This window comes from Cornus florida, unplaced genomic scaffold (assembly GCF_030987335.1).
Source record: "Cornus florida cultivar Cherokee Brave unplaced genomic scaffold, ASM3098733v1 CherokeeBrave_3.0.0_Hap2_Chr11, whole genome shotgun sequence".
Lineage (NCBI taxonomy): Eukaryota > Viridiplantae > Streptophyta > Magnoliopsida > Cornales > Cornaceae > Cornus > Cornus florida.
The window spans coordinates 5942349-5955518 of record NW_026775581.1 but is presented as its reverse complement, the minus strand read 5'-3'; the positions used below and the strand labels follow the sequence as shown (position 1 = coordinate 5955518).

General features: G+C 31.3%; 1 long non-coding RNA gene across 9 annotated transcripts; it reads left to right on the top strand.

The window, feature by feature from the left end:
- Window positions 1-1818: 1818 nt before the first annotated feature.
- Window positions 1819-12714, top strand: LOC132286886 (uncharacterized). 9 transcript variants are annotated; one of them, XR_009472883.1, is made up of 9 exons: window positions 1819-2029; window positions 2120-2225; window positions 2972-3042; window positions 3739-3832; window positions 5541-5607; window positions 5699-5838; window positions 7752-7795; window positions 11093-11216; window positions 12517-12714. It is a non-coding gene; the product is annotated as an uncharacterized LOC132286886 (long non-coding RNA). The 9 variants fall into 9 exon arrangements; XR_009472878.1 differs by lacking the exon at window positions 2972-3042 and having other exon boundaries at window positions 1822-2029; window positions 7740-7795; XR_009472884.1 differs by lacking the exon at window positions 2972-3042 and having other exon boundaries at window positions 1823-2029; window positions 7740-7795; window positions 11155-11216.
- The last annotated feature ends 456 nt before the right edge of the window (window positions 12715-13170 follow it).

The window sequence follows — 13170 nt, the reverse complement described above, 5'->3', positions numbered from 1 at the left end:
TGCCAAAAATGCCCCAATGTTCTAATAATAAGTTAATCATTTTATAAAATGGTAGTTATAACTATTTTTTTTAATAATAAATTAATTATAATAATAAAGTTAAGGGGTAATTTATATAATTCATATTTAAATTTAAATAAGAGAATATATATATATATACAATTTGTTCAAGGTTTGAGGCCCTTTAAGATCAAAGTCGACCGAATCGAACAGTTAAGTTATATATATGTATATGTATCAAATTATACATATAGTATGGAGTAATATAATTCTATAGTGGCTAAATATTGTAAAATGAATTAAAAGTTCTGAATATATTAACACTTTTGAATGTATTAACTTATAATGTTCTAGAAGTGAATGTATTAGCAGTTCTGAATGTGTTGATTAACTTGGTTTATTGTTGTGCATTTGAATTTTGAAATATGCATGAATATTTCTGTAATAGGAAAAATAAATAAATAAATAAAAGAGAAACTGTGGAATCGAACCGAACTGAACCTTGTTTCACGGTTTGATTCGATTTGGTTCCTTTGGTTAAATGGTTTAGTTTGATTCTAATTTTTTTAAAACCGTTAGAAATGATTTGGTTCCAAAAAAACTCTCAAAACGGTCCAAACCAAAACGTATACACCCCTAATTGGATTTGTTTTTAGGAATATCCTAAAAGTAAAATAAATAAATAAACATTTCCTTGAGAGAACTGTCTTTAATTGTTCTCTAAATTATTGAGAACTGTTTTCAGAATTACAAACCAAGCAAGCTCTATGGGTCTTCTTGGTTTGTAACTCTGAGAACAGTTTTCTGTTTTCAGAAAATTGAAAACAGAAAACTATACAAAAAATTCTACTTCAGAAAATTGAAAACAGAAAATTGTACAAAAAATTCTACTCGGTTACGTATTCTGAGAATCGTTTTTTGAAAACTCAGTTATAAAATGCTTGTTTTCAAATAATTGCTTTTATAGTTCTCTAAAAACAGTTTTCTGTTCTCTGAATTCTTGAGAATTGTTTTCAAAGTTACAAACCAAACATGTATATCTTTCTCTATATCTCTCTCTGGTCTTTGCAACTGCGAGAATCAAAAGTTCAAAACCCATATCAGCATACGCCGCATATCACTATATCATACTGTCTCTAGTCTCTATAACTTCTTTTCCATCACTGATCACCTGTTGTTCAAGTGAACAATATATGCCAATTTTTTTCTTTCTCACTGAACAAAGCATTGTTGAAAAATCATTATTTAAAAAACAAAACTATTTGTGTCATGGAATTTAATGTCCTAAACTAAAAAAATTATTTTTTACTTTAGATAAATTTTGAATTTTGTTTTTCTTATTTTTCGCATAATGGCCAAAGTTAAAACATAAATTATATATTAATTAAATACATTATATAATTAATAATTAAAAAATTTAAACGTTACGGTCTCTATAAATACATTTATGAGTAATAACTAATAATTAAACTTTTCAAACGTGCTTTCACTACAAGAAAAGTGGGTTTGATGTTAATAAAATTCTCGTAAAAAACTGTTTTCAAGGAAGTTTAAAGATTAGCCACTCGTTAATAAATATATTTTTAAGGGAAATTTTTTTTTTTTTAATGGTAAAGTAAATATACACATACTTTTTTGCTTATGCCGTGGCTCGAACCCCTTCTTCTTCTTTAAATATGAAAATGTTATATCATTGGGCCAATGGCCTTTTGGTATTAAGGGAGTATTTTCCTCCCGTGAATATGAAAATAAAAACGAAATTAAAAATCCCGCCCACTTATTTTTCACTCCCGCGCGAAGCTCCATTAGTCAGACAAAAGCTAGCCCACACGTACACACACGCGCGCGCACACAAAATACACTCACTACCTCTTTCATTCCCACAACACCTAGCTCTAAGGAAGAAGAGGAACATCAAGCTGTACTTCCCAATCTGTCCCCAAAGAAATTAGACGGTACATGATCATGAGGAAGAAGACGACATCAAGCATGTAGAATTGGTGAGCCACATCGAAGCTTCTAGCCGAAAGTAGAATCCCTACCCTAACGATTGAACTTACCCATACTTGGTTTCCAAAAATGCCCTAATCCTTTTCTTTCTTCCATTATTTCTGTTAAGGAGGCAAGATCATTTACCCCATCTGGGCTTGAAGTCGGAGAGTGGAGCGATCTCAACCAATTTCGACCTCTAAACTTGAGGATCCAGATTTACCTTCATTCTTCAGGTAATCTGCAATCCCTCTTTCTCAAACATTTTAAGGGTTTTCTTCAATCCTTATTTCTTAAACATTTTTAGGGCTAACACATGCATATTTTTTTTCTCTAGTTTATTGTCGATTTTATTGGCTGAATTTGCTTTGGTTGTGACTGGATTTGGGTGGGGTTTTTTTTTCTTTTCATTTCATTATTGATTGGGTTTCGCTTTTATTTGCATTCACGTAATATATATATATATCCTTCTTTGCTTGAATCGGAAATTAATTCGAAGCCTCAGTGTATCGCTCTCTTTGTTGAGCCTTCTCCCTTTTTGTGAGTGTCTAATATTTGCTTCTTAATATATGTGTTGCTACATTGTGGCACTTGATAAAATATATATAATCTTTAGTTATGACAATTATGGATTGTGACAATTTTTGGTTCAACAATTTTGTTTTGGATGGTTGGTACGAGAGAAGAATGATATGCTGATTGTCTATTTTCAGAAATACAGTAGTTTATTTTCTGTATTTATATGTTTTTCGCAATGTGAAAAATGTATCTTTCTGTTTGTACTGAAACTTATGCATAAGCAACAAGTAACATATCCTGATGTTTATATGGGGCTTGGGGTTTGACTCGAGTCCTCAGCCTCAGGCTCACAATGCTCATTGGAAACTATCGTGTGCTTTATGATGATTTGTACTGTTTCTAATCCCTGCTTTATGATGATTTTTTGTACTATTCCTAATCCTTCTTAAAATGTATTCACTAGAAAAAAGCTTGATCCGCTAGAGGCTTATATACCTGCTGTTATATTGTCTCAGTTGCAGTTTAAGAATTTAGGTAATGACTACTCCTTTGCTTCACCAGGTTCTTGCTTAATGGACTTCTCAATTTAGGGTTCAGTGCTGAATATGAGATGTTTTATGTTATTGTATCATATTATATAGGGAGTATTTTCTTTCATTTATGACTTATGTCAATGCTTCATCATGCGTACGGGGTGCACTCAAATTACTATGTTATAGGAATTTGTATATGAGAATTTAATGATTGATAGTCACGAGGCATAATGCCCTGATTGGACTGCAAATTCATAACCTAAGTAGCCAAAGGAATGTTAACATTACCAAACACTACAAAATATGGAGGATATGGATGGCAGTGTTAGCATGTCATATTTACTCCTACCATTGTCAGAGGAGAATAATTAGTGAATTAGCTCTTCACTTCCGTAAACAAATTTATATGATCATTTCCTCCAAATAAATGGCTGCTATTTATCCAACTTTTTTTTTTTTTTTTTTTGTGAGTTTTTTTATGTTGAGATGATGCAGAGAAGGAGACTGTCAGTTTTTAACTTGTTTTTGTGCTCCTCACTTAAAAAATCCAATGTTTGCCTTTTTTCCCTTCAATTATTTCATGTGAGTTCCAATATGTTACATGTGATCTCTATCACATTTCATGCAAGAGATGCAAGTTTATTTGAGATTTCTAGATAACATGAACAATTTGCTTGATTCCTTTGTTCTGTTATAGGGAAAACTCTGGAAGTTAATCAACCATAATATGTTGCCTGCCTGAGTATATTACGTTATGGCCTGCAGCGTCCCTTCGTGTAAATATTCGTGCAGTAAGTTGATGTTTTCATGAAACTACTCTTTCCATTCTCTCCATTCGCACTTTATGGTAACAAGAGTGAAATTAAATTTTCTCATAGTCACTTGTAACTGATAGAATGGCTCTTTATGATAACTTTGGTGGATATAAGGTGCATATTTGATCATTCATTTCAGAAAACCACATCATGATATGATACTTCATTTTTGAAGCATTTTGAGGTGCATATTTGACAGTAAGTTGATATTGGTTCTATGTAAATCGACCGAGAGTGAGGGAGAACAGGTTCATTTTTCTCAATTGCTTGTTTTAAAAAATCTAAGTTATTATTTGTTAATTAATAAACACACGCAAGAAAAGTAAAAAGTGCAATAAAATGTATAGACGGAGACACCATAGTTTTTAATATGGAAAACTAGATTGGAAGAAGGCATGGTGACTTCACTGTCTCAAGGAAAAAATATCCATTATCTCTGGAAAAGAGTATAATGAGTTCCACTCACTTTCGAAATGCTTCAAGCTTTTAACTCCAGTATATTTGAAATCACTTGCCATTTATTTACCTCTGACGCCCAGTTCTCTCCAAGTCCACTGCCTTCAGAATTACCAACGATACCACATTGATTCATACCAATGTAATCACCTCATGATGATCCACTTTTCTATGTGGTTGTCCAAACAAACTTACTATTAAACTTTGGATGATGTCTTTTTACTTGTTGACTGATGAATCTAATGTATGCTCAATGTCACATAATCTATAACTCAAGTGTGCAAAGAATAACTTAGGGCTTAAACAGAACACTTAGCTCTCAAAAAGCTTAATTTTCTTCCAATTATGCAAAACTTAATTTCAATAATGAAAAGCTTGTATATATAGGTTTTGGGTCAATCATGATAGAATTAGGCTTTGAAAAATATTAGAATACATCTCCCGAAGTTCCATTGAAAGCCAAGTTACAACAGTGTGTTGAATGAAAACCAGAAAACACCCAATCAAAAAAAGATCAAACGAATTCCAAAAGAAATAAACAAAAAAAAAAGAAAAAAAAAAAAGAGATGCACATCAAAGCAAAAAAATAAGTAAATGGGTATAAAAGAATGACCTATTTTGTAGATATTCATGAAAACAATTTTAGCCAATTTCTAGATTCTCCCAAATCTCTTTTGCAATTTCTAGACTTCATAGAAGGTTTTAGAATTATTTGAACTACTATAGATTCTCTCAAACAATAGTGGATTTAATGTATTTTATAGGTATAATTTGAGTACATGTCTCAAGGATAAGACTCGCTATCACTAGTACATCAGTTGGAGTCTTTAAGACTATATCACTTTAGTTTAGAGTCTTTAGACAACCTTAAAGCTTTGATGGGTCACAAATCTCTAGACAACAATTTACTAACACTGATATATTTCGTTCCAAATTTGGTGTGTCTATTTGGGCTGAAATTTGAATCGCATATCAAAAAGTCAAAACTAATTGTGGAGACCTCCTACAAGAAGGGTGGAAATTACTACACAATCATTAAAAATGACTCAAATGAAGTTTAGGTGATGAGATAAATTAATTGAATTGTGTTTAGGTCATCTATATTATTTGTCTATTTATATTAATATATATATGATGATGTTAATTGTTTCATGGCATCTTGTGTATCTCTTATAACTATATGAAAATGGACTTTTTGTTTTTATATATATGTTATTCTCATTATAAGAGCAGAGGAGGAGGAAATTGAAGAGGAAAAAAGATAGCCAAATTTCAGCATTCGTGGTCCCACAAAAGTAAGTAAAAATCACATTTATTTAATTTTTTTTTTGATGCCTTATATTAACTTGTAATGGTTTGTTTTCTTTTCTTATTTTTCATGTGTAGTCCATAAATTCCTCCAAAATGGGTCCAAAAAAAAGGAGGAAGGGAGAGAAATGCTACTGTGACTACATTAAGGAATCAAGGAAATAACGGAAGCTTTAGCCTTATATAATATGTGTGTAAATTCACCCCCACGTGTCCAGGTGAGTTTGTGACCTTACCTCTTCACAACTAAAGACTTAATATATGACTATATATACTAGCATTGGCTAGCAAGTTGATTGAACCAAGCTTGTTAAGTAAGCTAAAAAAATAAATAATACTATATGCAAATATGTGAGACTAATTTGATTAGGTTTGTGTGTTGCTGGCAACAATATATACACATGGAAGTTTTAGCCACTTAAATGCATAATAATTATTTATCTAAATACTTGAAAACAATCTACCTCCAGAATTTACTCATTAAAAGCACACACAAACACACTTTAGTAAATAACTCACAAAATCTTAAAATTTATTGTAAAAAATATTCAAAATTTTGATCAAAGTATCTAACATTTTTAATTACCATAACTCCAAGCCCATTGTTATGGTTTATTCCTCTTTTTGTCTTAATTTTTCAAAAGACAAAACACAAGATATGCTAGTCTTTTACTTCTCTTTAGACTATTTTTAAATTCTTATTAGGACAAGGAGCCGAGCATGGCTTATATCATCCTTATCATCACATGCTTCTTTGTAAAGAGGCCTATTGTTGGACTTTTGCTAGCAAAGAATTAAACTAATGAAAATGATCCCAAAGGCACAGTAATCCTGACTTAATCCTTTCATTTGTAGTTTCTTCTTTGTTCTCGAAGCAGTGACCTCTCATTGTACCATCTAGCCCCCTCATTGTACCATCTAGCAGCAGCTTACTGATGCATTGGTTTGGGCTCCCTTTTGATTGCTTTATTGGTTCAGTTTCCATTCATAATATCAGTCTTTAAAATAATAATAACAACAATAATGATAAAAAAATTAATAATAAACTTCCTAGTAATAAAATTTGCATTGCATTTTGAGGTAATCACCGTAATCTACATCTTATTTCAGCAAAACAAATTTTTTAAAATTTTTTTTTCTATACTTCTCTTTCTGTTTTTTTTTTTTTTTTTTTTTTTTTTTTTTTTTTGTCAATTATGTCTACAAGAAAATTTGAATCTGGGCATGAAAAAAGAAAGAAAAAAAAAAAGAAAAAAAAAAAAAGAATCTGAATTGGATTGAATTGGATTACAAATCTGCAAAGATTGAATCTGAAATTTTTTTTTATCAACATGAACTAGTGGTTTGTTCATATAGCTATTGAAAACACACATTACATCTCCACTGTTCTGCTCATGTGGTGATTCTGTGGACTAGTGGTTTGTTCATATAGCTATTGAAAACACACATTACATCTCCACTTTGAATTCATGTTCTAGTTCTTTAATTGCATAATTTAAGAAATAAAAATTCCTGGTTTTTTTTTTTTTTTTTTTTTTTCTATTCCTTTAGTCTTTCTTATTCAATTTTGGACACTGCCTCATAAAAGCTCTGGTTTATTTATTATGTGCCCATAATCCAGCTCTCATTAAACTGTTCTTTTCTTAGAAGTCAAAAGGAAAATTTTCTTTTTAAAATTTCTTCTTCTTGCATTAACATACTTATCTGATTTTAATTACTACACCTCTCTTTTTTGGCTTGTTGTATCAAGTTATGATGGTGTTGGCAGTGGCTTTAGTCTCATAACAATATCACCATTGGTTTTAATTGGTATCATGTACCCCCTGAAAAATTTGTAAAGCTTTTCAGAAAATCGTTAACTTATTATTGCATTAGAAACCTTTTTGCATCTCTCTCTCTTGCAAAAATGCGTAGTGGGTTCTCACAATGTGTAATCACAATTTGATAACCTACATTACTGTGTTTAATTAATGGGACACGGCTATACCTTTAACAAGAAAGTAAGTGCATATTGGAACCTTGTTGAATTGATGATTCTGTTTTAGTGGTTACCATGTGATAAAAGGATTTGATTTTCAACTACTTATTTTCTGTTATTTATGTTCTTATTTTCCCGGAGCAATGAAATTAGGAGCAGAAGGATCAGAATCTCCATGATTCCAGTCTACAACAAAGGTCAGAGTATTCTTCTTTTTCATTGCTACTTGATAGAAAATTACGATTTATATGTTTGATTTTTTAAGAAAGTGAGAATGAAATATAAAATAACTTAAGATATGCTTGGTAAGATATATTTTTTATTTTATCTTCACTATCATGTTTAATCCACATGGTAGTCCATGGCAATGCATTCTATGCTTAAAAAGTTGAACATTTTTTTCCCTTGCAAATTGTGGGAAATGAAACTGAGAGCATATCACAATAAACTTAACATACAATACTCTAAAATATTAGGGCAAATCATGAAATTGAATATAGCATTACTCAATTATACAATTGCACATTTTTAATACTTTTTACGGATACAATAAACAGAGAAACGAAACCCATATAAAAAATAGATAAGGTAACCAGATCATGAATGCACCCATGAATCAAAGTGGAATAAATTGAAGGGCAAAAAAAAAAAAAAAAAACCAAAGATAAAAATGTTATCTGCAGCTCTAACTAATAAATCTGAACCAGAAATTAGAACTATTTTTCTAGATAATTTACTCACAGCTTCATGGATTTCCATTTATCTCCACCAGCTTTACCAACCTAATCATAGAAAATAATGCATAATCACAACACAATTACAAAAAGAAAAAGGGAAGAAGAAAAAAAAAATGATTCAAAACATAAAAGTCAACAAAATTGAATTAAATTTGTAGGTCTAAAGAGATGACAAATACATACAATTGAGACATATTTGTTGTTAGGGTGCTTCTCCTCTTCCTAAATTCCTCCCTAAATTCACCAAAATTGAAAGAAAACATTTTTAAAAACGCCAAATAGTTGATTATAAACTACGAATAGATTGAATGAAACAGTAATTCAAATAAAATTTTGAGATGTTAGGGCCAATACTTGTACAAATCAGGATTTTGTTTTTTAAACACATCAGTAACATATTACTTCCACCGGGAGAGATATGTTGAATGTAGAAAATGAAACAAAGCTATATAAGAAATATTTATTGTGAAATCTATGTACAAATTGACAAGCAAACAATCTATAAAGGAGACAAGTTGGAAGATTAAAACAAAACCTGTCATGCCCCAAGACCATAGGGCGCAATTAATAAGGTTTAAACGAAAATTGGAACAACAATGCTCAACTAAATAAAAATTCTGTGCAGCGGTTATTCGAAAAATCATAGAAAATTCAATTTTTATCGGAACGAGGAAAAGTAAAATTATTTAGAAAGTAGACTTAGAGTACAACGTGACTGAGCCATTTCCAAATGCTGGAAATACACTAGTGAAAGCAGTTTTTAGAAGGAAGAAGGCTTTCACAGCTTATGCTGAAATCCAACCGCGTGCCGAACTTTGGCTTGCCTAGTTGTTTATGGAGCTGATAAAATTTTGCAGCCTTGTTTTTATAAACTAGACACATGAACTAGAAAGTTTCATAATTTAATGATGTCGGGAAGTCCATCAAATCATTTTCTCAAAATCAGTCCCCGAACTGTGATAAAAAAAAAAAAAAAAAAAAAAAAACTGGGCAGCAGATAGTCAATGTTTTTTTTTTTATAGAAAATACACACCTGTCCAAAAATTATCAAATTTTACAGAGAGACTTTAGACACAGAAGGGAACGTATGGTAAATATTTTGTAGCGTTTGAAGGACTACATCTCCTGATACAAATTCATTTCCAAGGAAGAACTAGAGAAATTTTAAAACAGAATTTTAGAAAACTCCCACGGTTGCAAGAGTTAAAGAGATTATATATATATATATATATATCATTTTCTCCAACTGACCATAGATGATAACTTAACCCAAAACCGAGATAATGCAAGTTCCTTGACAACAAAAGGAGTATATAGCTCATAAGGTAGAACAGATTTAACACAAATCAATAGGGGGAACAATTATAAAAGATACTATATTTTTAACTCATTTATTGACAATATATCCTCATAGATTTAACAACGGTAGGAGAACTACCCAAGTCGTCTACAAAAACACCATTTCTAAATCTATTTACAAAGAAAATACATACATTACATACATGTATCTTGCTAGGGTTTTACAAAACAACGGTGCTATACATCACAAGCTTCACAAAATATAGGCTTCACAAAATAACAGGAACTTAAGAACTATGAATATACCAAGGACTTGTGAAATACATAAATCAATGGATGAATTCATCACAATATCTAGATTGTTCAATTTTAATTAAGTCTTTTCCTATGCTTAGGAATTGAATTACTTGATTTTCGATTTAATTTCTTTTTACCTGTTTCATGTGTTGCATTTCCGACATTAGTACATTCCTAATTGTTTTGAATTTATTTAAATGCATTGGAAATAGTTAAATTGTTTTTTACCTACTTTACATGATTTGATGACAACACCAATCAGCTAAGCAGCCATAATATAGCAATTGTGGTCATTCGTTTAGACCAAATATTAGATTTGTCTAGTTCATTTTTTTTTATAATATAAAATTCCAATATTTGTTTAACGCACAATTTTTTTGAGCTCATCTTTAAAGAGTTAGAAAAACATATAATTTTAGAGAATACTAATTGTTAAGAAAAAGAGACAAGTTGAAAGATGAAAACCAAACCAATAAAGAATTATGAATATGGGCATTCAACTCGAACAAAGTAGTAAACATGAACATATCATCAGAATGTTGTTATAAGCATATGAAAAAAAAAAAAAAATCTTCAAAGAAAAAAAAAATGCTATAGGGAATAATAAGGCTAAAAACTCATAAAGATATTGTCTTCATCCAACTAATTGTTTCAACATCCAAAAATAATGAAAGGAAATTCATAGAGTATATTCCTGATTCAAAGAAATGATCACCCAATGGTTGAATGGAAAAATAGTGGAACGCCTGATTGTTTTCCAATGTGGACCTCACTAAGCTTTCTGTCAGTGCATGAATGATTTGGAATTTTTATGGTCTTAGAGATGGTTTCTAGAAGAAATTAGAGTTGTTGAATTTGTATATAGTAGCTGATTGTAATAGTGAGTGCTGACATTGAGTTAGTGGCCTTACGGTGCAGGAATTTTTTTCCACAAGGCATAGGAAGGGAATGATGTTAATTTAAATTCAATTTTGGCTCAACATTGACAATGCAACAAATAGGTCGTTATAATTAAAATGTAGGTGTTTTTTTTTTTCTAAAAAAATTGAATAGGCAATTAAGTGACTTCTTCAAAACATGAGGCTTAAATTAGTACTTAACATAGCTTACTTTTTATGCATCTCATTAATTACAGGTTGTAAAAATTCTATTTTCTTGTAGTGTATTCTCACCAGGATATCAAGTTCTCTAAAATAATCAAGTTCATGTTTCATCTTGGATAGCTTTGATTCATCATTTGGGTTGCTTTAAATTGTTATTGCAAGGGTTTTCAAGCTTCTTTGAGGTAGGATTACTTAACTCTCACACCCTTTACTTTTAAGGAATCAATTCTATGTGTGTTTTGTGCTTAAAACATAGGCCGCTCTTTGTTTTTTTTTACAATTCTGGAATCACAAAAACCTAAAATTCAAAGGATCATATCTTTCTCATTTTAAATCCAAATTGAGCAAGTTTTGAGTCTAAATTGATTAGCTCAAAACAAGCTTTCCAATGATACCAATTTCAGCCTTAGATTCCAACTATGCAAAAAGTTATGACCCTGTAAACATAGGCTGTCAGGTTCGCGCATTAAATTTGCAGAATTTCCTGATCATCGACCTGAACTTCAACTGGCCATAACTTTCTCATTTTAAATCCAAATTGAGCAATTTTTGAGTCTAAATTGATTAGCTCAAAACAAGCTTTCTAATGATATCAATTTCAGCCTTACATTCAAACTTGAGAAAAAGTTATGACCTTGTAAACATAGGCTGCTACTTAAAAATTAGAACACTGGTTATGATATTTCAGAAGTTGGGTACTTGTTTTCTAAATGTTATTAAGCACTATGGAAGTTGTTATGTGGCAAATGTGAAATAGAAAGCATGTTTTATTGTGTTCTACAATTGTGCTTAGTTAGACTGTTAAATTAACATGCTTATGTGTGGATTAAAATGCATACCATGATATTGTATATGAACCAAGATTTCCTTATTTACTTCATTACTTGTATATCATATTCTATAAATGTACATGCATCTCACATGAGCATAGGGATGATGTTGAAATGAAAAAGGAAGTGAAAATGTTTCATTAAATGGTTTTGAAAACCGGATAACAAGGAGGTGCCTTGTATCTGTGAATTTGGAAAAGGGATTTGAATCAATAATTTGAAAACCGGATAAGGAGTTGCCTTGTCTATGTAGTTAATGGGAATCTAGAGGAGACGTAGGGAGTGGCTCTACGAGTAGTTGTGTCACTAAAGCCCCAAATGATCACAAGGAGTGGCCTTGTATCAGGGATAGATGACCAACTCTCTTCTCGTGGTACTGGGGAGCAGCCCTGGGCGGATTACATTAACTTTTTTTGTAATGGAAATGGGATTTTTGGGAAGTGAGAAGTGTCAGTGGCATTAGCATTGGCATTGGCATTGCATGACACTTCATTTTATTATTTCATATTATATTCTGTTTTCTCGAGCTTGTATGATCCCATTATCCTTTGCCTGTTCTTTGTCTGGATTCACGGAGGTATTAAGGAGTGCGTTTTAAGTAACTACTGCTGAACTGTGGTTGCTCATTCTTATTTTATACACATCTTATTAGGTCATGGCATGAATGGTGTAAAGGGTGTTCCTCCTCAGCTGTAAACAGAGTTAGGGCTGGTGTTGTTGTGTTTTGTTCCGTATGATAGACTATGTTTTGTTTTATATTTCTTTAGAGTATTCCTGGCATGTAATAAATGTTATTTCAGGCTTTAAAACTTTAAAGTTATAATATATGCGTCTTACCTATTTACTTTCAGTCTTGGTTTTGTAAAAAGGAAATAGATAGGTGGACGTGTGGTTGAGACAGGTTACAGGGATATTAGTGATTGTGAGACTGTAACTGTTTACGTGTTATGTTCACAATCCTGACTACGGTCTAGGGGTGTGACATAGGCTGTATTTCTGACTTGGTGCCTACTCAAAGAGGCTTGTAATTGATTCATTGAAGCTTATTGTAAAGAATATCTTAGAGTAATTTTTTTTTAAAAAAAAGATAGAAATAGTTTTCTCTCTAGAATTAGGGTTTTTGGGAAGAAAGTAAGGATGAAGATGATAATGCCAACCTCCAAGCTAGCTCTTGACCACTACAATGAGTGGCTAAATCCTTCTCTTGGGGCTAGAGATAGCCCCTAGGGTTGCTTCCTAAATCTAGTTTTTGTGTATTTTTTTTGGGATTTTAGTTGTAATAAATGTTTTGACCATGAAAATATAG